Source organism: Crassostrea angulata, chromosome 2 (assembly GCF_025612915.1).
Source record: "Crassostrea angulata isolate pt1a10 chromosome 2, ASM2561291v2, whole genome shotgun sequence".
In the NCBI taxonomy this organism is placed as follows: Eukaryota; Metazoa; Mollusca; class Bivalvia; order Ostreida; family Ostreidae; genus Magallana; species Magallana angulata.
This window is the reverse complement of record NC_069112.1, coordinates 80,301,877-80,327,346: the sequence shown is the minus strand read 5'-3', so window position 1 is coordinate 80,327,346 and position 25,470 is coordinate 80,301,877. Positions and strand designations below refer to the sequence as shown.

The window sequence follows — 25,470 nt, the reverse complement described above, 5'->3', positions numbered from 1 at the left end:
TTTGTTGCTCTTAGTAGACCGTACCAATAGCATTGGATACTTGGTATCAACTGCATCATCATTTGCCTTGAGTACTGTTATAAAACTGGATTGTACAACTGTTCAGTTGCTTTCAGTATACATGAAGCTACCAATTGGTTTGGTTCTTTAGAATAATGTTGTGTTGCTCTCAGTTGACCATATCTATGGCTTAGGATTCTGATGTATTACTATTATGTTGCTCTCCAAGGACAGTGTTAATTGTATTGTGTAACATATGTGTACGGTAACTTACGTGTTTCTCTCATTAGACGGTACCAATTGCCTGAGTTACTATTGTACAATTGGTAGATCTTCCAACGACATTTGATCAAAAGGCTAGATTACTTATTGAAAACTGTTGTGTTAATCCTAGTGAACTGTATCATTGCCTAAGATGTTATTACAGTGTATGAAATGCCATGTTGGTCTCATTTGATGATAGGAATTTGTTCTTAGTGATTCACATCAATAGCCTAGTGTACTATTGTACAATTATTAAGTTTCTCTCAGAGGACCTTATCAATAAGCTAGGGTATCATGCATAACATAATATGGTTTTCTTAGGTGAACATATGTTTAGCCAACTGTACTAAGGTGCAATGGTTATATTCTTACCAGAAGGTTTATGAATAGACAAGTTATATTAATGTATAGATGTTGTGTTGCTCTCAGAAGACTACCAATTGCCTTTGGTACCACTATATATGTTAAGTTTCTCTCAGTGACATTACCAATAGACAAAAAATACTAATGTGTTTTATTTCACTCAATAGACAGTATTGATAGGTCAGTGTACTGAATAATACCAGGTAAATAGGTGCTAAGTTGTTGGGTTGCTCTCAGTGGAATGTATGAATTGTGTCGGGTACTAATGTATGACTGTTTTGTTGCTCATAGTAGACCGTACCAATAGCATTGGATACTTGGTATCAACTGCATCATCATTTGCCTTGAGTACTGTTATAAAACTGGATTGTACAACTGTTCAGTTGCTTTCAGTATACATGTAGCTACCAATTGGTTTGGTTCTTTAGAATAATGTTGTGTTGCTTTCAGTTGACCATATCGATGGCTTAGGATTCTGATGTATTACTATTATGTTGCTCTCAAAGGACAGTGTTAATCGTATTGTGTAACATATGTGTACGGTAACTTACGTGTTTCTCTGATTGGACGGTACCAATTGCCTGAGTTACTGTTGTACAATTGGTAGCTCTTCCAACGACATTTGATCAAAAGGCTAGATTACTTATTGAAAACTGTTGTGTTAATCCTAGTGAACTGTATCATTGCCTAAGATGTTATTACAGTGTATGAAATGCCATGTTGGTCTCATTTGATGATAGGAATTTGTTCATAGTGATTCACATCAATAGCCTAGTGTACTATTGTACAATTATTATGTTTCTCTCAGAGGACCTTATCAATAAGCTAGGGTATCATGCATAACATAATATGGTTTTCTTAGGTGGACATATGTTTAGCCTACTGTACTAAGGTGCAATTGTTATGTTCTTACCAGAAGGTTTATGAATAGACAAGTTATATTAATGTATAGATGTTGTGTTGCTCTCAGAAGACTACCAATTGCCTTAGGTACCACTATTGATGTTAAGTTTCTCTCAGTGACATTACCAATAGACAAAAAATACTAATGTGTTTTATTTCACTCAATAGACAGTATTGATAGGTCAGTGTACTGAATAATACCAGATAAATAGGTGCTAAGTTGTTGGGTTGCTCTCAGTGGAATGTATGAATTGTGTCGGGTACTAATGTATGACTGTTTTGTTGCTCATAGTAGACCGTACCAATAGCATTGGATACTTGGTATCAACTGCATCATCATTTGCCTTGAGTACTGTTATAAAACTGGATTGTACAACTTTTCAGTTGCTTTCAGTATACATGTAGCTACCAATTGGTTTGGTTCTTTAGAATAATGTTGTGTTGCTCTCAGTTGACCATATCGATGGCTTAGGATTCTGATGTATTACTATTATGTTGCTCTCCAAGGACAGTGTTAATCGTATTGTGTAACATATGTTTAACTTACGTGTTTCTCTGATTAGACAGTACCAATTGCCTGAGTTACTGTTGTACAATTGGTTGCTCTTCCAACGACATTTGATCAAAAGGCTAGATTACTTATTGAAAACTGTTGTGTTAATCCTAGTCAACTGTATCATTGCCTAAGATGTTATTATGAAATGCCATGTTTGTCTCATTGGATGATAGAAATGTGTTCTTAGTGATTCACATCAATAGCCTAGTGTACTATTGTACAATTTTTAAGTTTCTCTCAGAGGACCTTATCAATAAGCGAGGGTATCAGGCAAAACATGATATGGTTTTTTTAGGTGAACATATGTTTAGCCTACTGTACTAAGGTGCAATTGTTATGTTCTTACCAGAAGGTTTATGAATAGACAAGTTATATTAATGTATAGATGTTGTGTTGCTCTCAGAAGACTACCAATTGCCTTAGGTACCACTATTGATGTTAAGTTTCTCTCAGTGACATTACCAATAGACAAAAAATACTAATGTGTTTTATTTCACTCAATAGACAGTATTGATAGGTCAGTGTACTGAATAATACCAGGTAAATAGGTGCTAAGTTGTTGGGTTGCTCTCAGTGGAATGTATGAATTGTGTCGGGTACTAATGTATGACTGTTTTGTTGCTCATAGTAGACCGTACCAATAGCATTGGATACTTGGTATCAACTGCATCATCATTTGCCTTGAGTACTGTTATAAAACTGGATTGTACAACTGTTCAGTTGCTTTCAGTATACATGTAGCTACCAATTGGTTTGGTTCTTTAGAATAATGTTGTGTTGCTTTCAGTTGACCATATCGATGGCTTAGGATTCTGATGTATTACTATTATGTTGCTCTCAAAGGAAAGTGTTAATCGTATTGTGTAACATATGTGTACGGTAACTTACGTGTTTCTCTGATTGGACGGTACCAATTGCCTGAGTTACTGTTGTACAATTGGTAGCTCTTCCAACGACATTTGATCAAAAGGCTAGATTACTTATTGAAAACTGTTGTGTTAATCCTAGTGAACTGTATCATTGCCTAAGATGTTATTACAGTGTATGAAATGCCATGTTGGTCTCATTTGATGATAGGAATTTGTTCATAGTGATTCACATCAATAGCCTAGTGTACTATTGTACAATTATTATGTTTCTCTCAGAGGACCTTATCAATAAGCTAGGGTATCATGCATAACATAATATGGTTTTCTTAGGTGGACATATGTTTAGCCTACTGTACTAAGGTGCAATGGTTATGTTCTTACCAGAAGGTTTATGAATAGACAAGTTATATTAATGTATAGATGTTGTGTTGCTCTCAGAAGACTACCAATTGCCTTAGGTACCACTATTGATGTTAAGTTTCTCTCAGTGACATTACCAATAGACAAAAAATACTAATGTGTTTTATTTCACTCAATAGACAGTATTGATAGGTCAGTGTACTGAATAATACCAGATAAATAGGTGCTAAGTTGTTGGGTTGCTCTCAGTGGAATGTATGAATTGTGTCGGGTACTAATGTATGACTGTTTTGTTGCTCATAGTAGACCGTACCAATAGCATTGGATACTTGGTATCAACTGCATCATCATTTGCCTTGAGTACTGTTATAAAACTGGATTGTACAACTTTTCAGTTGCTTTCAGTATACATGTAGCTACCAATTGGTTTGGTTCTTTAGAATAATGTTGTGTTGCTCTCAGTTGACCATATCGATGGCTTAGGATTCTGATGTATTACTATTATGTTGCTCTCCAAGGACAGTGTTAATCGTATTGTGTAACATATGTTTAACTTACGTGTTTCTCTGATTAGACAGTACCAATTGCCTGAGTTACTGTTGTACAATTGGTTGCTCTTCCAACGACATTTGATCAAAAGGCTAGATTACTTATTGAAAACTGTTGTGTTAATCCTAGTCAACTGTATCATTGCCTAAGATGTTATTATGAAATGCCATGTTTGTCTCATTGGATGATAGAAATGTGTTCTTAGTGATTCACATCAATAGCCTAGTGTACTATTGTACAATTTTTAAGTTTCTCTCAGAGGACCTTATCAATAAGCGAGGGTATCAGGCAAAACATGATATGGTTTTTTTAGGTGAACATATGTTTAGCCTACTGTACTAAGGTGCAATTGTTATGTTCTTACCAGAAGGTTTATGAATAGACAAGTTATATTAATGTATAGATGTTGTGTTGCTCTCAGAAGACTACCAATTGCCTTAGGTACCACTATTGATGTTAAGTTTCTCTCAGTGACATTACCAATAGACAAAAAATACTAATGTGTTTTATTTCACTCAATAGACAGTATTGATAGGTCAGTGTACTGAATAATACCAGGTAAATAGGTGCTAAGTTGTTGGGTTGCTCTCAGTGGAATGTATGAATTGTGTCGGGTACTAATGTATGACTGTTTTGTTGCTCATAGTAGACCGTACCAATAGCATTGGATACTTGGTATCAACTGCATCATCATTTGCCTTGAGTACTGTTATAAAACTGGATTGTACAACTGTTCAGTTGCTTTCAGTATACATGTAGCTACCAATTGGTTTGGTTCTTTAGAATAATGTTGTGTTGCTTTCAGTTGACCATATCGATGGCTTAGGATTCTGATGTATTACTATTATGTTGCTCTCAAAGGAAAGTGTTAATCGTATTGTGTAACATATGTGTACGGTAACTTACGTGTTTCTCTGATTGGACGGTACCAATTGCCTGAGTTACTGTTGTACAATTGGTAGCTCTTCCAACGACATTTGATCAAAAGGCTAGATTACTTATTGAAAACTGTTGTGTTAATCCTAGTGAACTGTATCATTGCCTAAGATGTTATTACAGTGTATGAAATGCCATGTTGGTCTCATTTGATGATAGGAATTTGTTCATAGTGATTCACATCAATAGCCTAGTGTACTATTGTACAATTATTATGTTTCTCTCAGAGGACCTTATCAATAAGCTAGGGTATCATGCATAACATAATATGGTTTTCTTAGGTGGACATATGTTTAGCCTACTGTACTAAGGTGCAATGGTTATATTCTTACCAGAAGGTTTATGAATAGACAAGTTATATTAATGTATAGATGTTGTGTTGCTCTCAGAAGACTACCAATTGCCTTTGGTACCACTATATATGTTAAGTTTCTCTCAGTGACATTACCAATAGACAAAAAATACTAATGTGTTTTATTTCACTCAATAGACAGTATTGATAGGTCAGTGTACTGAATAATACCAGGTAAATAGGTGCTAAGTTGTTGGGTTGCTCTCAGTGGAATGTATGAATTGTGTCGGGTACTAATGTATGACTGTTTTGTTGCTCATAGTAGACCGTACCAATAGCATTGGATACTTGGTATCAACTGCATCATCATTTGCCTTGAGTACTATTATAAAACTGGATTGTACAACTGTTCAGTTGCTTTCAGTATACATGTAGCTACCAATTGGTTTGGTTCTTTAGAATAATGTTGTGTTGCTTTCAGTTGACCATATCGATGGCTTAGGATTCTGATGTATTACTATTATGTTGCTCTCAAAGGAAAGTGTTAATCGTATTGTGTAACATATGTGTACGGTAACTTACGTGTTTCTCTGATTGGACGGTACCAATTGCCTGAGTTACTGTTGTACAATTGGTAGCTCTTCCAACGACATTTGATCAAAAGGCTAGATTACTTATTGAAAACTGTTGTGTTAATCCTAGTGAACTGTATCATTGCCTAAGATGTTATTACAGTGTATGAAATGCCATGTTGGTCTCATTTGATGATAGGAATTTGTTCATAGTGATTCACATCAATAGCCTAGTGTACTATTGTACAATTATTATGTTTCTCTCAGAGGACCTTATCAATAAGCTAGGGTATCATGCATAACATAATATGGTTTTCTTAGGTGGACATATGTTTAGCCTACTGTACTAAGGTGCAATGGTTATATTCTTACCAGAAGGTTTATGAATAGACAAGTTATATTAATGTATAGATGTTGTGTTGCTCTCAGAAGACTACCAATTGCCTTAGGTACCACTATTGATGTTAAGTTTCTCTCAGTGACATTATAAATAGACAAAAAATAATAATGTGTTTTATTTCACTCAAAAGACAGTATTGATAGGTCAGTGTACTGAATAATACCAGGTAAATAGGTGCTAAGTTGTTGGGTTGCTCTCAGTGGAATGTATGAATTGTGTCGGGTACTTATGTATGACTGTTTTGTTGCTCTTAGTAGACCGTACCAATAGCATTGGATACTTGGTATCAACTGCATCATCATTTGCCTTGAGTACTGTTATAAAACTGGATTGTACAACTGTTCAGTTGCTTTCAGTATACATGTAGCTACCAATTGGTTTGGTTCTTTAGAATAATGTTGTGTTGCTCTCAGTTGACCATATCGATGGCTTAGGATTCTGATGTATTACTATTATGTTGCTCTCCAAGGACAGTGTTAATCGTATTGTGTAACATATGTTTAACTTACGTGTTTCTCTGATTAGACAGTACCAATTGCCTGAGTTACTGTTGTACAATTGGTAGATCTTCCAACGACATTTGATCAAAAGGCTAGATTACTTATTGAAAACTGTTGTGTTAATCCTAGTCAACTGTATCATTGCGTAAGATGTTTTTACAGTGTATGAAATGCCATGTTGGTCTCATTTGATGATAGGAATTTGTTCTTAGTGATTCACATCAATAGCCTAGTGTACTATTGTACAATTTTTAAGTTTCTCTCAGAGGACCTTATCAATAAGCGAGGGTATCAGGCAAAACATGATATGGTTTTTTTAGGTGAACATATGTTTAGCCTACTGTACTAAGGTGCAATTGTTATGTTCTTACCAGAAGGTTTTGGGACAAGTTATATTAATGTATAGATGTTGTGTTGCTCTCAGAAGACTACCAATTGCCTTAGGTACCACTATTGATGTTAAGTTTCTCTCAGTGACATTACCAATAGACAAAAAATACTAATGTGTTTTATTTCACTCAATAGACAGTATTGATAGGTCAGTGTACTGAATAATACCAGATAAATAGGTGCTAAGTTGTTGGGTTGCTCTCAGTGGAATGTATGAATTGTGTCGGGTACTAATGTATGACTGTTTTGTTGCTCATAGTAGACCGTACCAATAGCATTGGATACTTGGTATCAACTGCATCATCATTTGCCTTGAGTACTGTTATAAAACTGGATTGTACAACTGTTCAGTTGCTTTCAGTATACATGTAGCTACCAATTGGTTTGGTTCTTTAGAATAATGTTGTGTTGCTCTCAGTTGACCATATCGATGGCTTAGGATTCTGATGTATTACTATTATGTTGCTCTCCAAGGACAGTGTTAATCGTATTGTGTAACATATGTTTAACTTACGTGTTTCTCTGATTAGACAGTACCAATTGCCTGAGTTACTGTTGTACAATTGGTTGCTCTTCCAACGACATTTGATCAAAAGGCTAGATTACTTATTGAAAACTGTTGTGTTAATCCTAGTCAACTGTATCATTGCCTAAGATGTTATTATGAAATGCCATGTTTGTCTCATTGGATGATAGAAATGTGTCCTTAGTGAATCACATAAATAGCCTAGTGTACTATTGTACAATTTTTAAGTTTCTCTCAGAGGACCTTATCAATAAGCGAGGGTATCAGGCAAAACATGATATGGTTTTTTTAGGTGAACATATGTTTAGCCTACTGTACTAAGGTGCAATTGTTATGTTCTTACCAGAAGGTTTATGAATAGACAAGTTATATTAATGTATAGATGTTGTGTTGCTCTCAGAAGACTACCAATTGCCTTAGGTACCACTATTGATGTTAAGTTTCTCTCAGTGACATTACCAATAGACAAAAAATACTAATGTGTTTTATTTCACTCAATAGACAGTATTGATAGGTCAGTGTACTGAATAATACCAGGTAAATAGGTGCTAAGTTGTTGGGTTGCTCTCAGTGGAATGTATGAATTGTGTCGGGTACTAATGTATGACTGTTTTGTTGCTCAAAGTAGACCATACCAATAGCATTGGATACTTGGTATCAACTGCATCATCATTTGCCTTGAGTACTGTTATAAAACTGGATTGTACAACTGTTCAGTTGCTTTCAGTATACATGTAGCTACCAATTGGTTTGGTTCTTTAGAATAATGTTGTGTTGCTTTCAGTTGACCATATCGATGGCTTAGGATTCTGATGTATTACTATTATGTTGCTCTCAAAGGAAAGTGTTAATCGTATTGTGTAACATATGTGTACGGTAACTTACGTGTTTCTCTGATTGGACGGTACCAATTGCCTGAGTTACTGTTGTACAATTGGTAGCTCTTCCAACGACATTTGATCAAAAGGCTAGATTACTTATTGAAAACTGTTGTGTTAATCCTAGTGAACTGTATCATTGCCTAAGATGTTATTACAGTGTATGAAATGCCATGTTGGTCTCATTTGATGATAGGAATTTGTTCATAGTGATTCACATCAATAGCCTAGTGTACTATTGTACAATTATTATGTTTCTCTCAGAGGACCTTATCAATAAGCTAGGGTATCATGCATAACATAATATGGTTTTCTTAGGTGGACATATGTTTAGCCTACTGTACTAAGGTGCAATGGTTATATTCTTACCAGAAGGTTTATGAATAGACAAGTTATATTAATGTATAGATGTTGTGTTGCTCTCAGAAGACTACCAATTGCCTTAGGTACCACTATTGATGTTAAGTTTCTCTCAGTGACATTATAAATAGACAAAAAATAATAATGTGTTTTATTTCACTCAAAAGACAGTATTGATAGGTCAGTGTACTGAATAATACCAGGTAAATAGGTGCTAAGTTGTTGGGTTGCTCTCAGTGGAATGTATGAATTGTGTCGGGTACTTATGTATGACTGTTTTGTTGCTCTTAGTAGACCGTACCAATAGCATTGGATACTTGGTATCAACTGCATCATCATTTGCCTTGAGTACTGTTATAAAACTGGATTGTACAACTGTTCAGTTGCTTTCAGTATACATGTAGCTACCAATTGGTTTGGTTCTTTAGAATAATGTTGTGTTGCTCTCAGTTGACCATATCGATGGCTTAGGATTCTGATGTATTACTATTATGTTGCTCTCCAAGGACAGTGTTAATCGTATTGTGTAACATATGTTTAACTTACGTGTTTCTCTGATTAGACAGTACCAATTGCCTGAGTTACTGTTGTACAATTGGTTGCTCTTCCAACGACATTTGATCAAAAGGCTAGATTACTTATTGAAAACTGTTGTGTTAATCCTAGTCAACTGTATCATTGCCTAAGATGTTATTATGAAATGCCATGTTTGTCTCATTGGATGATAGAAATGTGTCCTTAGTGAATCACATAAATAGCCTAGTGTACTATTGTACAATTTTTAAGTTTCTCTCAGAGGACCTTATCAATAAGCGAGGGTATCAGGCAAAACATGATATGGTTTTTTTAGGTGAACATATGTTTAGCCTACTGTACTAAGGTGCAATTGTTATGTTCTTACCAGAAGGTTTATGAATAGACAAGTTATATTAATGTATAGATGTTGTGTTGCTCTCAGAAGACTACCAATTGCCTTAGGTACCACTATTGATGTTAAGTTTCTCTCAGTGACATTACCAATAGACAAAAAATACTAATGTGTTTTATTTCACTCAATAGACAGTATTGATAGGTCAGTGTACTGAATAATACCAGGTAAATAGGTGCTAAGTTGTTGGGTTGCTCTCAGTGGAATGTATGAATTGTGTCGGGTACTAATGTATGACTGTTTTGTTGCTCATAGTAGACCGTACCAATAGCATTGGATACTTGGTATCAACTGCATCATCATTTGCCTTGAGTACTGTTATAAAACTGGATTGTACAACTGTTCAGTTGCTTTCAGTATACATGTAGCTACCAATTGGTTTGGTTCTTTAGAATAATGTTGTGTTGCTTTCAGTTGACCATATCGATGGCTTAGGATTCTGATGTATTACTATTATGTTGCTCTCAAAGGAAAGTGTTAATCGTATTGTGTAACATATGTGTACGGTAACTTACGTGTTTCTCTGATTGGACGGTACCAATTGCCTGAGTTACTGTTGTACAATTGGTAGCTCTTCCAACGACATTTGATCAAAAGGCTAGATTACTTATTGAAAACTGTTGTGTTAATCCTAGTGAACTGTATCATTGCCTAAGATGTTATTACAGTGTATGAAATGCCATGTTGGTCTCATTTGATGATAGGAATTTGTTCATAGTGATTCACATCAATAGCCTAGTGTACTATTGTACAATTATTATGTTTCTCTCAGAGGACCTTATCAATAAGCTAGGGTATCATGCATAACATAATATGGTTTTCTTAGGTGGACATATGTTTAGCCTACTGTACTAAGGTGCAATGGTTATATTCTTACCAGAAGGTTTATGAATAGACAAGTTATATTAATGTATAGATGTTGTGTTGCTCTCAGAAGACTACCAATTGCCTTAGGTACCACTATTGATGTTAAGTTTCTCTCAGTGACATTATAAATAGACAAAAAATAATAATGTGTTTTATTTCACTCAAAAGACAGTATTGATAGGTCAGTGTACTGAATAATACCAGGTAAATAGGTGCTAAGTTGTTGGGTTGCTCTCAGTGGAATGTATGAATTGTGTCGGGTACTTATGTATGACTGTTTTGTTGCTCTTAGTAGACCGTACCAATAGCATTGGATACTTGGTATCAACTGCATCATCATTTGCCTTGAGTACTGTTATAAAACTGGATTGTACAACTGTTCAGTTGCTTTCAGTATACATGTAGCTACCAATTGGTTTGGTTCTTTAGAATAATGTTGTGTTGCTCTCAGTTGACCATATCGATGGCTTAGGATTCTGATGTATTACTATTATGTTGCTCTCCAAGGACAGTGTTAATCGTATTGTGTAACATATGTTTAACTTACGTGTTTCTCTGATTAGACAGTACCAATTGCCTGAGTTACTGTTGTACAATTGGTTGCTCTTCCAACGACATTTGATCAAAAGGCTAGATTACTTATTGAAAACTGTTGTGTTAATCCTAGTCAACTGTATCATTGCCTAAGATGTTATTATGAAATGCCATGTTTGTCTCATTGGATGATAGAAATGTGTTCATAGTGATTCACATCAATAGCCTAGTGTACTATTGTACAATTTTTAAGTTTCTCTCAGAGGACCTTATCAATAAGCGAGGGTATCAGGCAAAACATGATATGGTTTTTTTAGGTGAACATATGTTTAGCCTACTGTACTAAGGTGCAATTGTTATGTTCTTACCAGAAGGTTTATGAATAGACAAGTTATATTAATGTATAGATGTTGTGTTGCTCTCAGAAGACTACCAATTGCCTTAGGTACCACTATTGATGTTAAGTTTCTCTCAGTGACATTACCAATAGACAAAAAATACTAATGTGTTTTATTTCACTCAATAGACAGTATTGATAGGTCAGTGTACTGAATAATACCAGGTAAATAGGTGCTAAGTTGTTGGGTTGCTCTCAGTGGAATGTATGAATTGTGTCGGGTACTTATGTATGACTGTTTTGTTGCTCTTAGTAGACCGTACCAATAGCATTGGATACTTGGTATCAACTGCATCATCATTTGCCTTGAGTACTGTTATAAAACTGGATTGTACAACTGTTCAGTTGCTTTCAGTATACATGTAGCTACCAATTGGTTTGGTTCTTTAGAATAATGTTGTGTTGCTCTCAGTTGACCATATCGATGGCTTAGGATTCTGATGTATTACTATTATGTTGCTCTCCAAGGACAGTGTTAATCGTATTGTGTAACATATGTTTAACTTACGTGTTTCTCTGATTAGACAGTACCAATTGCCTGAGTTACTGTTGTACAATTGGTTGCTCTTCCAACGACATTTGATCAAAAGGCTAGATTACTTATTGAAAACTGTTGTGTTAATCCTAGTCAACTGTATCATTGCCTAAGATGTTATTATGAAATGCCATGTTTGTCTCATTGGATGATAGAAATGTGTTCATAGTGATTCACATCAATAGCCTAGTGTACTATTGTACAATTTTTAAGTTTCTCTCAGAGGACCTTATCAATAAGCGAGGGTATCAGGCAAAACATGATATGGTTTTTTTAGGTGAACATATGTTTAGCCTACTGTACTAAGGTGCAATTGTTATGTTCTTACCAGAAGGTTTATGAATAGACAAGTTATATTAATGTATAGATGTTGTGTTGCTCTCAGAAGACTACCAATTGCCTTAGGTACCACTATATATGTTAAGTTTCTCTCAGTGACATTACCAATAGACAAAAAATACTAATGTGTTTTATTTCACTCAATAGACAGTATTGATAGGTCAGTGTACTGAATAATACCAGGTAAATAGGTGCTAAGTTGTTGGGTTGCTCTCAGTGGAATGTATGAATTGTGTCGGGTACTAATGTATGACTGTTTTGTTGCTCTTAGTAGACCGTACCAATAGCATTGGATACTTGGTATCAACTGCATCATCATTTGCCTTGAGTACTGTTATAAAACTGGATTGTACAACTGTTCAGTTGCTTTCAGTATACATGTAGCTACCAATTGGTTTGGTTCTTTAGAATAATGTTGTGTTGCTCTCAGTTGACCATATCGATGGCTTAGGATTCTGATGTATTACTATTATGTTGCTCTCCAAGGACAGTGTTAATCGTATTGTGTAACATATGTGTACGGTAACTTACGTGTTTCTCTGATTGGACGGTACCAATTGCCTGAGTTACTGTTGTACAATTGGTAGCTCTTCCAACGACATTTGATCAAAAGGCTAGATTACTTATTGAAAACTGTTGTGTTAATCCTAGTCAACTGTATCATTGCCTAAGATGTTATTACAGTGTATGAAATGCCATGTTGGTCTCATTTGATGATAGGAATTTGTTCATAGTGATTCACATCAATAGCCTAGTGTACTATTGTACAATTATTATGTTTCTCTCAGAGGACCTTATCAATAAGCTAGGGTATCATGCATAACATAATATGGTTTTCTTAGGTGGACAAATGTTTAGCCAATGTACTAAGGTGCAATTGTTATGTTCTTACCAGAAGGTTTATGAATAGACAAGTTATATTAATGTATAGATGTTGTGTTGCTCTCAGAAGACTACCAATTGCCTTAGGTACCACTATTGATGTTAAGTTTCTCTCAGTGACATTACCAATAGACAAAAAATACTAATGTGTTTTATTTCACTCAATAGACAGTATTGATAGGTCAGTGTACTGAATAATACCAGATAAATAGGTGCTAAGTTGTTGGGTTGCTCTCAGTGGAATGTATGAATTGTGTCGGGTACTAATGTATGACTGTTTTGTTGCTCATAGTAGACCGTACCAATAGCATTGGATACTTGGTATCAACTGCATCATCATTTGCCTTGAGTACTGTTATAAAACTGGATTGTACAACTTTTCAGTTGCTTTCAGTATACATGTAGCTACCAATTGGTTTGGTTCTTTAGAATAATGTTGTGTTGCTCTCAGTTGACCATATCGATGGCTTAGGATTCTGATGTATTACTATTATGTTTCTCTCCAAGGACAGTGTTAATCGTATTGTGTAACATATGTTTAACTTACGTGTTTCTCTGATTAGACAGTACCAATTGCCTGAGTTACTGTTGTACAATTGGTTGCTCTTCCAACGACATTTGATCAAAAGGCTAGATTACTTATTGAAAACTGTTGTGTTAATCCTAGTCAACTGTATCATTGCCTAAGATGTTATTATGAAATGCCATGTTTGTCTCATTGGATGATAGAAATGTGTTCTTAGTGATTCACATCAATAGCCTAGTGTACTATTGTACAATTTTTAAGTTTCTCTCAGAGGACCTTATCAATAAGCGAGGGTATCAGGCAAAACATGATATGGTTTTTTTAGGTGAACATATGTTTAGCCTACTGTACTAAGGTGCAATTGTTATGTTCTTACCAGAAGGTTTATGAATAGACAAGTTATATTAATGTATAGATGTTGTGTTGCTCTCAGAAGACTACCAATTGCCTTAGGTACCACTATTGATGTTAAGTTTCTCTCAGTGACATTACCAATAGACAAAAAATACTAATGTGTTTTATTTCACTCAATAGACAGTATTGATAGGTCAGTGTACTGAATAATACCAGGTAAATAGGTGCTAAGTTGTTGGGTTGCTCTCAGTGGAATGTATGAATTGTGTCGGGTACTAATGTATGACTGTTTTGTTGCTCATAGTAGACCGTACCAATAGCATTGGATACTTGGTATCAACTGCATCATCATTTGCCTTGAGTACTGTTATAAAACTGGATTGTACAACTGTTCAGTTGCTTTCAGTATACATGTAGCTACCAATTGGTTTGGTTCTTTAGAATAATGTTGTGTTGCTTTCAGTTGACCATATCGATGGCTTAGGATTCTGATGTATTACTATTATGTTGCTCTCAAAGGAAAGTGTTAATCGTATTGTGTAACATATGTGTACGGTAACTTACGTGTTTCTCTGATTGGACGGTACCAATTGCCTGAGTTACTGTTGTACAATTGGTAGCTCTTCCAACGACATTTGATCAAAAGGCTAGATTACTTATTGAAAACTGTTGTGTTAATCCTAGTGAACTGTATCATTGCCTAAGATGTTATTACAGTGTATGAAATGCCATGTTGGTCTCATTTGATGATAGGAATTTGTTCATAGTGATTCACATCAATAGCCTAGTGTACTATTGTACAATTATTATGTTTCTCTCAGAGGACCTTATCAATAAGCTAGGGTATCATGCATAACATAATATGGTTTTCTTAGGTGGACATATGTTTAGCCTACTGTACTAAGGTGCAATGGTTATATTCTTACCAGAAGGTTTATGAATAGACAAGTTATATTAATGTATAGATGTTGTGTAGCTCTCAGAAGACTACCAATTGCCTTAGGTACCACTATTGATGTTAAGTTTCTCTCAGTGACATTATAAATAGACAAAAAATAATAATGTGTTTTATTTCACTCAAAAGACAGTATTGATAGGTCAGTGTACTGAATAATACCAGGTAAATAGGTGCTAAGTTGTTGGGTTGCTCTCAGTGGAATGTATGAATTGTGTCGGGTACTTATGTATGACTGTTTTGTTGCTCTTAGTAGACCGTACCAATAGCATTGGATACTTGGTATCAACTGCATCATCATTTGCCTTGAGTACTGTTATAAAACTGGATTGTACAACTGTTCAGTTGCTTTCAGTATACATGTAGCTACCAATTGGTTTGGTTCTTTAGAATAATGTTGTGTTGCTCTCAGTTGACCATATCGATGGCTTAGGATTCTGATGTATTACTATTATGTTGCTCTTCAAGGACAGTGTTAATCGTATTGTGTAACATATGTGTACGGTAACTTACGTGTTTCTCTGATTAGACGGTACCAATTGCCTGAGTTACTGTTGTACAATTGGTAGCTCTTCCAACGACATTTGATCAAAAGGCTAGATTACTTATTGAAAACTGTTGTGTTAATCCTAGTCAACTGTATCATTGCCTAAGATGTTATTATGAAATGCCATGTTTGTCTCATTGGATGATAGGAATTTGTTCTTAGTGATTCACATCAATAGCCTAGTGTACTATTGTACAATTATTAAGTTTCTCTCAGAGGACCTTATCAATAAGCGAGGGTATCAGGCAACACATGATATGGTTTTTTTAGGTGAACATATGTTTAGCCTACTGTACTAAGGTGCAATTGTTATGTTCTTACCAGAAGGTTTATGAATAGACAAGTTATATTAATGTATAGATGTTGTGTTGCTCTCAGAAGACTACCAATTGCCTTAGGTACCACTATTGATGTTAAGTTTCTCTCAGTGACATTACCAATAAACAAAAAATACTAATGTGTTTTATTTCACTCAATAGACAGTATTGATAGGTCAGTGTACTGAATAATACCAGGTAAATAGGTGCTAAGTTGTTGGGTTGCTCTCAGTGGAATGTATGAATTGTGTCGGGTACTTATGTATGACTGTTTTGTTGCTCTTAGTAGACCGTACCAATAGCATTGGATACTTGGTATCAACTGCATCATCATTTGCCTTGAGTACTGTTATAAAACTGGATTGTACAACTGTTCAGTTGCTTTCAGTATACATGTAGCTACCAATTGGTTTGGTTCTTTAGAGTAATGTTGTGTTGCTCTCAGTTGACCATATCGATGGCTTAGGATTCTGATGTATTACTATTATGTTGCTCTCCAAGGACAGTGTTAATCGTATTGTGTAACATATGTGTACGGTAACTTACGTGTTTCTCTGATTAGACGGTACCAATTGCCTGAGTTACTGTTGTACAATTGGTAGCTCTTCCAACGACATTTGATCAAAGGGCTAGATTACTTATTGAAAACTGTTGTGTTAATCCTAGTCAACTGTATCATTGCCTAAGATGTTATTATGAAATGCCATGTTTGTCTCATTGGATGATAGAAATGTGTTCTTAGTGATTCACATCAATAGCCTAGTGTACTATTGTACAATTTTTAAGTTTCTCTCAGAGGACCTTATCAATAAGCGAGGGTATCAGGCAAAACATGATATGGTTTTTTTAGGTGAACATATGTTTAGCCTACTGTACTAAGGTGCAATTGTTATGTTCTTACCAGAAGGTTTATGAATAGACAAGTTATATTAATGTATAGATGTTGTGTTGCTCTCAGAAGACTACCAATTGCCTTAGGTACCACTATTGATGTTAAGTTTCTCTCAGTGACATTACCAATAGACAAAAAATACTAATGTGTTTTATTTCACTCAATAGACAGTATTGATAGGTCAGTGTACTGAATAATACCAGGTGCTAAGTTGTTGGGTTGCTCTCAGTGGAATGTATGAATTGTGTCGGGTACTTATGTATGACTGTTTTGTTGCTCTTAGTAGACCGTACCAATAGCATTGGATACTTGGTATCAACTGCATCATCATTTGCCTTGAGTACTGTTATAAAACTGGATTGTACAACTGTTCAGTTGCTTTCAGTATACATGTAGCTACCAATTGGTTTGGTTCTTTAGAGTAATGTTGTGTTGCTCTCAGTTGACCATATCGATGGCTTAGGATTCTGATGTATTACTATTATGTTGCTCTCCAAGGACAGTGTTAATCGTATTGTGTAACATATGTGTACGGTAACTTACGTGTTTCTCTGATTAGACGGTACCAATTGCCTGAGTTACTGTTGTACAATTGGTAGCTCTTCCAACGACATTTGATCAAAAGGCTAGATTACTTATTGAAAACTGTTGTGTTAATCCTAGTCAACTGTATCATTGCCTAAGATGTTATTATGAAATGCCATGTTTGTCTCATTGGATGATAGGAATTTGTTCTTAGTGATTCACATCAATAGCCTAGTGTACTATTGTACAATTATAATGTTTCTCTCAGAGGACCTTATCAATAAGCTAAGGTATAATGCATAACATAATATGGTGTTCTTAGGTGAACATATGTTTAGCTTACTGTACTAAGCTGCAATGGTTATGTTCTTACCAGAAGGTGTATGAATAGACAAGTTATATTAATGTATAGATGTTGTGTTGCTCTCAGAAGACTACCAATTGTCTTAGGTACCACTATTGATGTTAAGTTTCTCTCAGTGACAGTATCAATAGACAAATAATACTTATGTGTGGCTGTTTTATTTCACTCAATAAACCATATTCATAGGTCAGTATACTGATTAATACCAGGTATATAGGTGCTAAGTTGTTGGGTTGCTGTCATACAATATTGATGTATAATATGATATTGGTTTATATGATATATCATCATATCGCATGAAATTGTATTATATTGTGATATATATTGTTGTATTATGATACAATATGTATAATATTATATATTAGTATTATATACTTTTTTACTTTTTCACATGACATTGTATCATTTGATATGATACAATGTTGTATTAAATTATATTGTTTCATATGATACAATATAATATTATGTACCAAATATGATACAGTGTCATACAATACAATATTTTACTATAAGATACAATATAATATCATATGATTCACTGTTATGATGTATTATGTAATATGATATTGTATTATGTGATCAAATACAATAATGTATAACAGAATACAATTTTATATCATATGTTACAATATCATATCTCATCATTGTTTATTACGGTATTTTATTGTAGTTAATGATATTGTTTGTAAGTATGATAGGATGCAATATTTAATTTTATATTATTGTATTGATTAAGATAATTTTATGAACATATGATTATCATACAATTTTTAAACAGATGATATATGATATTGTGTCCAACAGAATCCAGGAATATCCAAGATCATAAAGTATGATTTTCATATGATATGATAAAGGTGGTCTCATAAAGGTGATGCCTCTTAAGGGTGATGCCTTATCTTAGTGAGCTTTGTAATCTGTGATTACCTATGTTTATTAATCCTAGTGAACTATAGATATTATAATGAAATGCCATGTTGGTCTCATTGGATGATATGAGTGTTTCTGTATACTAATGAAATAATGTTGTTCTTAGTGATTCATATCAATAACCTTGTGTACTTTTGTTTAATTATTAAGTTTCTCTTAAAGAACCATATCAATAAGCTAGGGTATCGTGCATAACATAATATGGTGTTCTTAGGTCTTAGGTGAACATATGTTTAGCTTACTGTTCTAAGGTACAATGGTTATGTATCGTGCATATAAGCATTGAATGCTTTTTTTTTTTTGGATTTGTCGGTCATATGTCACACCAATGCGAGCAAACAAATTATATTTATATTAATTTTATTTTTTGTTTTATTAATGGTCTTAGTTTTGAAATTTGCACCTTTACTAGCAGGTGTGGGTAATTGATGGAAGAGCCAAAAAATCAGCTCTTGTGACATGGGAAATATAGTGCACAAAAATATTATGAAGAAAGATTTTTTTTTCGAGAAATGCTATATTTAATTGCAAAAGTTTGAATTCAATAACAATACATGAGTATTTTCCAACAAGATAATTTATTCATTAAGAATAAACATTATCAACATGTAACAATACAGTAAGCACAACTGAGTAAAACGAAATGTGCTCTCCCTGAAGTTTGCATTATTGAAAAACCCAGCTGTTTTGCATGTTCATGTTTACTGTTGACAATGTTGCTGGCATTGAGGACGATGTTGTGGCTGTGGAATTTGACGATATGAGAGTTGTGGTCTCATGTGCCGATGGTGACGGTAAGTTTTCAAGTTGAGCCTGATTTTCATGGGTTCATGGTTGCAAGTTTGAGAACCTGGTCGACAGCGATGGAATAGCTATGATCGTAAAAGAGGATGAGGATACAGACGCCATCGCAGAATGCATTTTTTTTTTGCTTAGAGGAGAGCGATCTATTATATGACCTCATTGAACTCTCATTCCTTTGGTTCGACATGAACATGATATGTCGTGCTTCAAATCCCTGATCATTAAGGTAAGTGTTTGCAGTGGCCCGTAAACAGTGGGATGTGTATTTATGCTCAACACCAGCAGCAAAGCAAATATCCCCGAGAGACTTGTTGAAAGTGCGCTTTGGCAGGGGTTTTGCTGAATACCAAATATCAGAATGAACTCTCTCTTATATGTATTGGTTGAAAAGATTTGTAGCATTTGAATCTGTTTTTGAAATCAGTAACTTTAAGAGATAAACATGACAGCAGTTTTCATTATCAGTTGCGTACATTCTCTTGTCTGTATGGCTGTCATCGGCATCTACACCACCTTGATGATTCTTTTGTAATGTTTTGTGTTGTAATGCAGCATATTGGCCAGTTTCATCTGTGCAGAAGACAAAGCTGTTATGATTAAACTTATGGTGGAACTCTAAACCTCTGGTAATAAAATTGATGGACAGAAAGTACCATACAGCATGGCGCAAAACCACTGGTGATGATGTGGCACCTTGGAGGTATTTATAAATCTTCTGCAGATCATGTATCTCGGTAATATCTTTGTGTGTTGTTGGTTTTGACAGATCAAGTCAGGTTCGCTCTTTAAAGAAACCATCCAAGATTCCATTGGCTGTTCTGAACTCCTTGTCATGGACTATATTTACATCTTTCTGAATGTCAGCAAGATGGCGATTTATTGCTTCTTTGATATTGATCAAAGTATTTTTGTGGTACAAAGGCATTATCATCAACTTTTTCTTTGGGGCTGGCTTCACAATAAAGGCGCGAGAGATTACTGGCAAGAGTTGACACATTTGCTGTTTGCAGGTCTAATGTTGCACCGTTAGAGTTGCATGGTTACAGAACCATAGACCTCCATGTTCCAATTTAAAAGGAGTGAGTTGTGTTTTAGAGACTGACATTGTGTAACGTTTGGGGGTCTTGTGTTTGGTTGTGTAAATTCTGCAACAAATCTTGACCCTTAAAGATTTTTATACAAATGTCAAATTGCTGCAGACACATTTACCTTGAAAAATCCCCATGCTGTATTTCTTTTTGTTGATTTTGCTTGCCTGGAGTTGAAAAATTTCTCTATTTCCTCATTTGTAACAATTTTGAATCTCTGTGGAAAATGTGGTTTGTTTTCATTACTTCAGTTTTGATTTTTAGCTCACCTGAGCTGAAAGCTCAAGTGAGCTATTCTGATCACATTTTGTCCATCGTCCGTCTTTTAACTTTTAACATTTTGAACTTCTTTTGTAAAACTGCTTCGCCAAATTCAACCAAAATTGGCACAAACCATCCTTATGGGAAGGCAAGTATAAATTGCAGAAATGAAAGACCGATCTTTATTCAAAGGGGAGAAACCTCAAAACTGTAGAAAAAGGGAGTGCATTTTTTGAAATAATGTTGTTCTATGTGAATCATATCAATAGCCTAGTGCACTATTTTACAATTATTATGTTTCTCTCAGTGGACAATATCAATAAGCTAGGTTGTCATGGTGAACATAGGAAAAGCTAAGTTTACTATGGTACAATGGTTATGTTTTTACCAGAAAGCGAATATCAAGAGGTAAGTTATACTAATGTACAGCTGCTGTGTTGCTTTCAAGAGGCTACTACCAATAACCTAGGGTACTAATATTGATGTTTAGTTGCTCTCAGTGACAGTATCAATAGCCAAAAATACTAATTTGTAGCTGTTATTTTTCACCCAATAGACCTATCCATAGCCTAGGGTACAGATTAATACATTCCTTTCAGTGGACTAAAGCAATAACCCAGTGTACTTATTAATATTTGAAATGATGCTTCAATATAGACAGTTTCAATCGCCTGAGGTTCTGGTGCATAGCTGTTGAGTTGCTTTCAGTGAAAAGCATGAATTGTGTCGGGTACTAAATAATGTATAACTGGTTTTTTAGCTCACTTGAGCTGAAAGCTCATGTGAGCTATTCTGATCACATTTTGTCTGTTGCTTGTCTGTCTGTAAACTTTTCACATTTTCAACATCTTCTCCAGAAGCACTGGGCCAATTTCAACAAAACTTGGCACAGAGCATTATTAGGCAAATGGGATACAAAGTTGTGATTTTACGGAATGTCAATCTTTTGCAGGGAATTAGTTGGGGGAGGTCTAAAAAGCTGAAAAATTATCAAAATATGAAAGGGTCAAAATCTCATAAAAACCAGTATGTAGAGAATTTTACAGTTTTTGACTAGTAATTTTCTTCAGAAATTGGTGATTGGCCTTATAAAGAGTGAATTAAAGGTATTTGACCTGAATGGGAACTGAGGAAATTCTAGTCACAGAGTTCCGAAGACACGCATCCCCTGGCTACAATGAATTGTATAAAATCTGTCCTCTGCCACCTTCAAGACAACATGGTATTTTCAGATTTTTCATTTCAGTGTAATTTTGAGTGGATTTTGTACCATAAGTAATATATTTTGTGAAAATGGATGAATTTTATGGCTGTAGATGTCATTACATGATTTATTAGCAAAAATATTCAAGGGGAGTAACTCCCTCTTAAATGTGTAGAATGACCACCACTAGAGTAAATTGGATTAGAGAGTAGGTATTTCATACCCTGGTGCGATTAATAGGCTTCAGTTAATTAATGAGATAAGAATAAATACTTGAAAACAGTTTTGATCAATTGAATCATTAAATTTATGAATTTGCAGCCATTTCGCTGTCTGATTTTATGAAATAACATTAAGCCACCTGACTTATATGACCAAATCTTTTTAAGACAGCATATTTTTATTTCAACTGAACTTTACATGTAGACATATGCAGTTATCAAATTATACAATATGTCAAAAAACTCAAGTTTTTGCTCCTTCCTATCCAAAAATGATATTTTAGATGTATTTATACAGAATTGAAAAAGCCACCCCATCTTTCCAATTGACTCCATTACCATTACATGTAGGATATGTAAATGTACATTTGACCTTGAAATAACATCTGTATGATAATTACTCTTGAAATGAACAAAAAACAACATATTTTTACCCTTTCATTGTATATATGCATCAAAAATGTAGAAAAATTTGAACATTTTTCATGGAATTCTCATCCGTCCCCAGGTACCCAGGTGTGGTTGAATTTCATTTTAATTAAAAACAGACATCACACATGTAGGTCTTACTATTTTAGCAAAGTTAAAAGGAGAAACCAGAATATATTAGATATCCACTAAATATGATTTTAGGCTTACTTTTTCATGTAAACAAGAAATCACATGTAGGGCGGCATGTCTTTTTGTGAATAAAAATGCTACAAATTATCCATTTTCCAAAAGAGATCAATTTTAAATATCAGTGATGGTTGTTTTTAATTATGTGTGAAAATGACTCAAGGAAATTGCCAAAAGTTTCAGAAAATTTGGTAAAAGTGTTCAAACTAATGCTTCTTGTGAAAATCAAAAGATAGGGGGAGGGTATACATGTAATGGTATTTTTAAGTGATGTGATGCTTTGATCATGATAATATCAAGTAGATGTATGTAGTATTGAATATGGTTTCTTTTTTAAGGAGGTTGAACAACAATTGACCTCTAAAAGATTAGATAAAGATGCTTTATTTATGGGGAGCCCTATGAATCTCTGTTAAATAGAGGAAAGTGGAAATGGTGGGTTCACTTAAATGGCCATATTTTTCTTAAACCTCAATGGAATTGGCAAAATGTGGTGTACTTTTTCTTAGAATAGCATAAGTTTTTTTAATTTTAAACAAGATGACTTTTCAGAGAATGTTAGTGTAAGTTAAAGGTAGCAAGGGACAGTTTCGGATAAAGTACCCGTCAATATTTTTGTAAAATTGAAAGTTGCTGTACTTGAAGGCTTATGAGTGTTGCTAAAATTCATGAAATGATTTTTAATGATTATCATTAGTTAGAGGGGTGTCACTTGTTGAAATTGATATGCAATATGTAGGCCCCATATGTTAGGTACATAACAGAAGTAAAATGCGAAACCTGCGGCTATGACTGTTGTGTTGACTTTACACAGTAAAATTGCAAGTTACAGACGGGAGGTAAAATAACACGAAAAGTAGGTGGATTGGACATTGTCAACTATACACCGGTAAGTTTCTGACATGTGATGGTGCAACATGCACGCGGTACATAAGGTCAACCCTTTGCAGGGAAATAGTCACTTTCTTTAAATTAGAAACCTGCGAAATATATATATGTATATATTTTACTTAATTTAAGCATTTTATGTCACAATATGGAGGTATCCCATGCCAGTGATTCAACCTCATATAACAAACAAGTGAATATCTAACATTTTTGTTTTATTTCAGTTCCACTTGGAATGTGAATGAGGTATAAAGAACAAACCCCTTCAATGCCACTGTATCTTCTGCTTGAAGATTCGTCCAGTCTGGCGAACGAAAATGGAAGATGCATTCTCCATCGAATTCTGCTAAGATGTTGAAGTTGTCACACTCAAGACATGAACTCTACCAAGAAGTTTAAGGACAACTTTTACTCAATTGTGTGTCCGTACAGCCAGGGCACCATGCCCTCGTAAACCACTTGTCTAGAACATCAAGTTGCGGCGTTCTCTGCTTAACTACCGCAGCAATTTGCCATGTAGAAAGGTCCAAATGACCTGTGTTTGAGAAAAGCTAAAACAGGCAGCATCATTCACGATGGCACGAGCCATCAAGTCTGTTGCTATCTGTGTGCAAAGAGGCTGAAGATGTGGAAATGAAAATGTCCTGTATTTCATGAGAAGATTAAAGATGTTAAACGAAACTATAAGCTGTAATTTTCATTATACTGTATTGATCACAGACGTCACTACAGTAACGTTTTAATTATCGTACTTAATCATGTCACATATCATAACATTGCAAATGATTTATGTAAATCCCATTGGGGCAAGTGGCAATTGACATTTAATCAAAACTTTTTCAGCTCACTGACACGAGGTAGACTGGAGCTTATGTTATACCGTTGGTGTCTAGACGTGGTAAAAGTTTGTGGTGCAGGTCTTGTATCTAAATTATTAATTGACTTACCTTCATCAAACTTGCATGAATGGTGCATCTGGACAAACTAATGAACTTTTAAGACTTGGATGCTGAATCTGGAACTTGAATTCTGGATGTTGGCTATAAAAATGTTAAGAGCAGAGCAAAGTTTTTGGAGCAGGTGCCATTTGATGACTATATCTTACTTACTACTGGTCCTAACTCCACCATACTTGCATGACAGGTGTGTCTGATGATAGATATGCAGTTGACAGGATCAAATGCTTAATTTGAGCCATAGGTTTCAGATGCTGAATGATGATACATTTAAGGTTTTTGGAATTGGTTAATTTTTTTTGGAGCAGATGCCCTTTGATGGACACATCCTTGTTTTTTGTTAAGTGTTTATTAAATTTGTATAAATGATGCAGGTTTTGATACTGATGCACTCAACATGTATGGATGCTAAATCCGAACCATATTTTTCGGATTCCCGAGGTTATTATAATGGAGCACGTGTAGACTTTTTGAGTAGTCGAATGTAGGTTTGATATCTGGAGAACAGCTGTCCTGACAAACTTATATGGATCATATAACTTTGAATTTGATACATACGGCTTGCTTCAGAAACAGAGAATGATCTCTTCATTATCAAGGATGCTAAAACAATTGTCCTAAGTACCTCAATCAAACGTGTTTGAAAGATGAGTTTGTTGTTATATAAAATGATTCCTATATTATTGTATTGGATGATATGATACAGTATTGTGTTATATGATACAATTTTGAATAATATAACATAGTATTGTAAAATAATATAATATTTAAGAAATAAACAGCAATTGAAAAATTTTATCGGACCTGGTTGGTCACGTGA

General features: G+C 34.7%; 2 protein-coding genes and 1 long non-coding RNA gene across 3 annotated transcripts in view; 2 read left to right on the top strand and 1 right to left on the bottom strand.

Annotated features, from left to right (window-relative positions):
* LOC128171042 (uncharacterized) overlaps window positions 1–24,538 on the top strand; it is a 71,163-nt gene extending 46,625 nt beyond the window's left edge. Inside the window, exon 4 of the long non-coding RNA XR_008241989.1 lies at window positions 23,919–24,538. This is a non-coding gene — a long non-coding RNA (uncharacterized LOC128171042). The remainder of the gene's footprint in view (window positions 1–23,918) is intronic.
* LOC128171011 (uncharacterized) overlaps window positions 1–25,470 on the top strand; it is a 511,120-nt gene that overhangs the window by 304,328 nt on the left and 181,322 nt on the right. The gene's annotated exons all lie outside the window — the stretch shown is intronic.
* LOC128171034 (NAD(P)H-hydrate epimerase-like) overlaps window positions 1–25,470 on the bottom strand; it is a 172,640-nt gene that overhangs the window by 122,284 nt on the left and 24,886 nt on the right. The window lies entirely within an intron of this gene.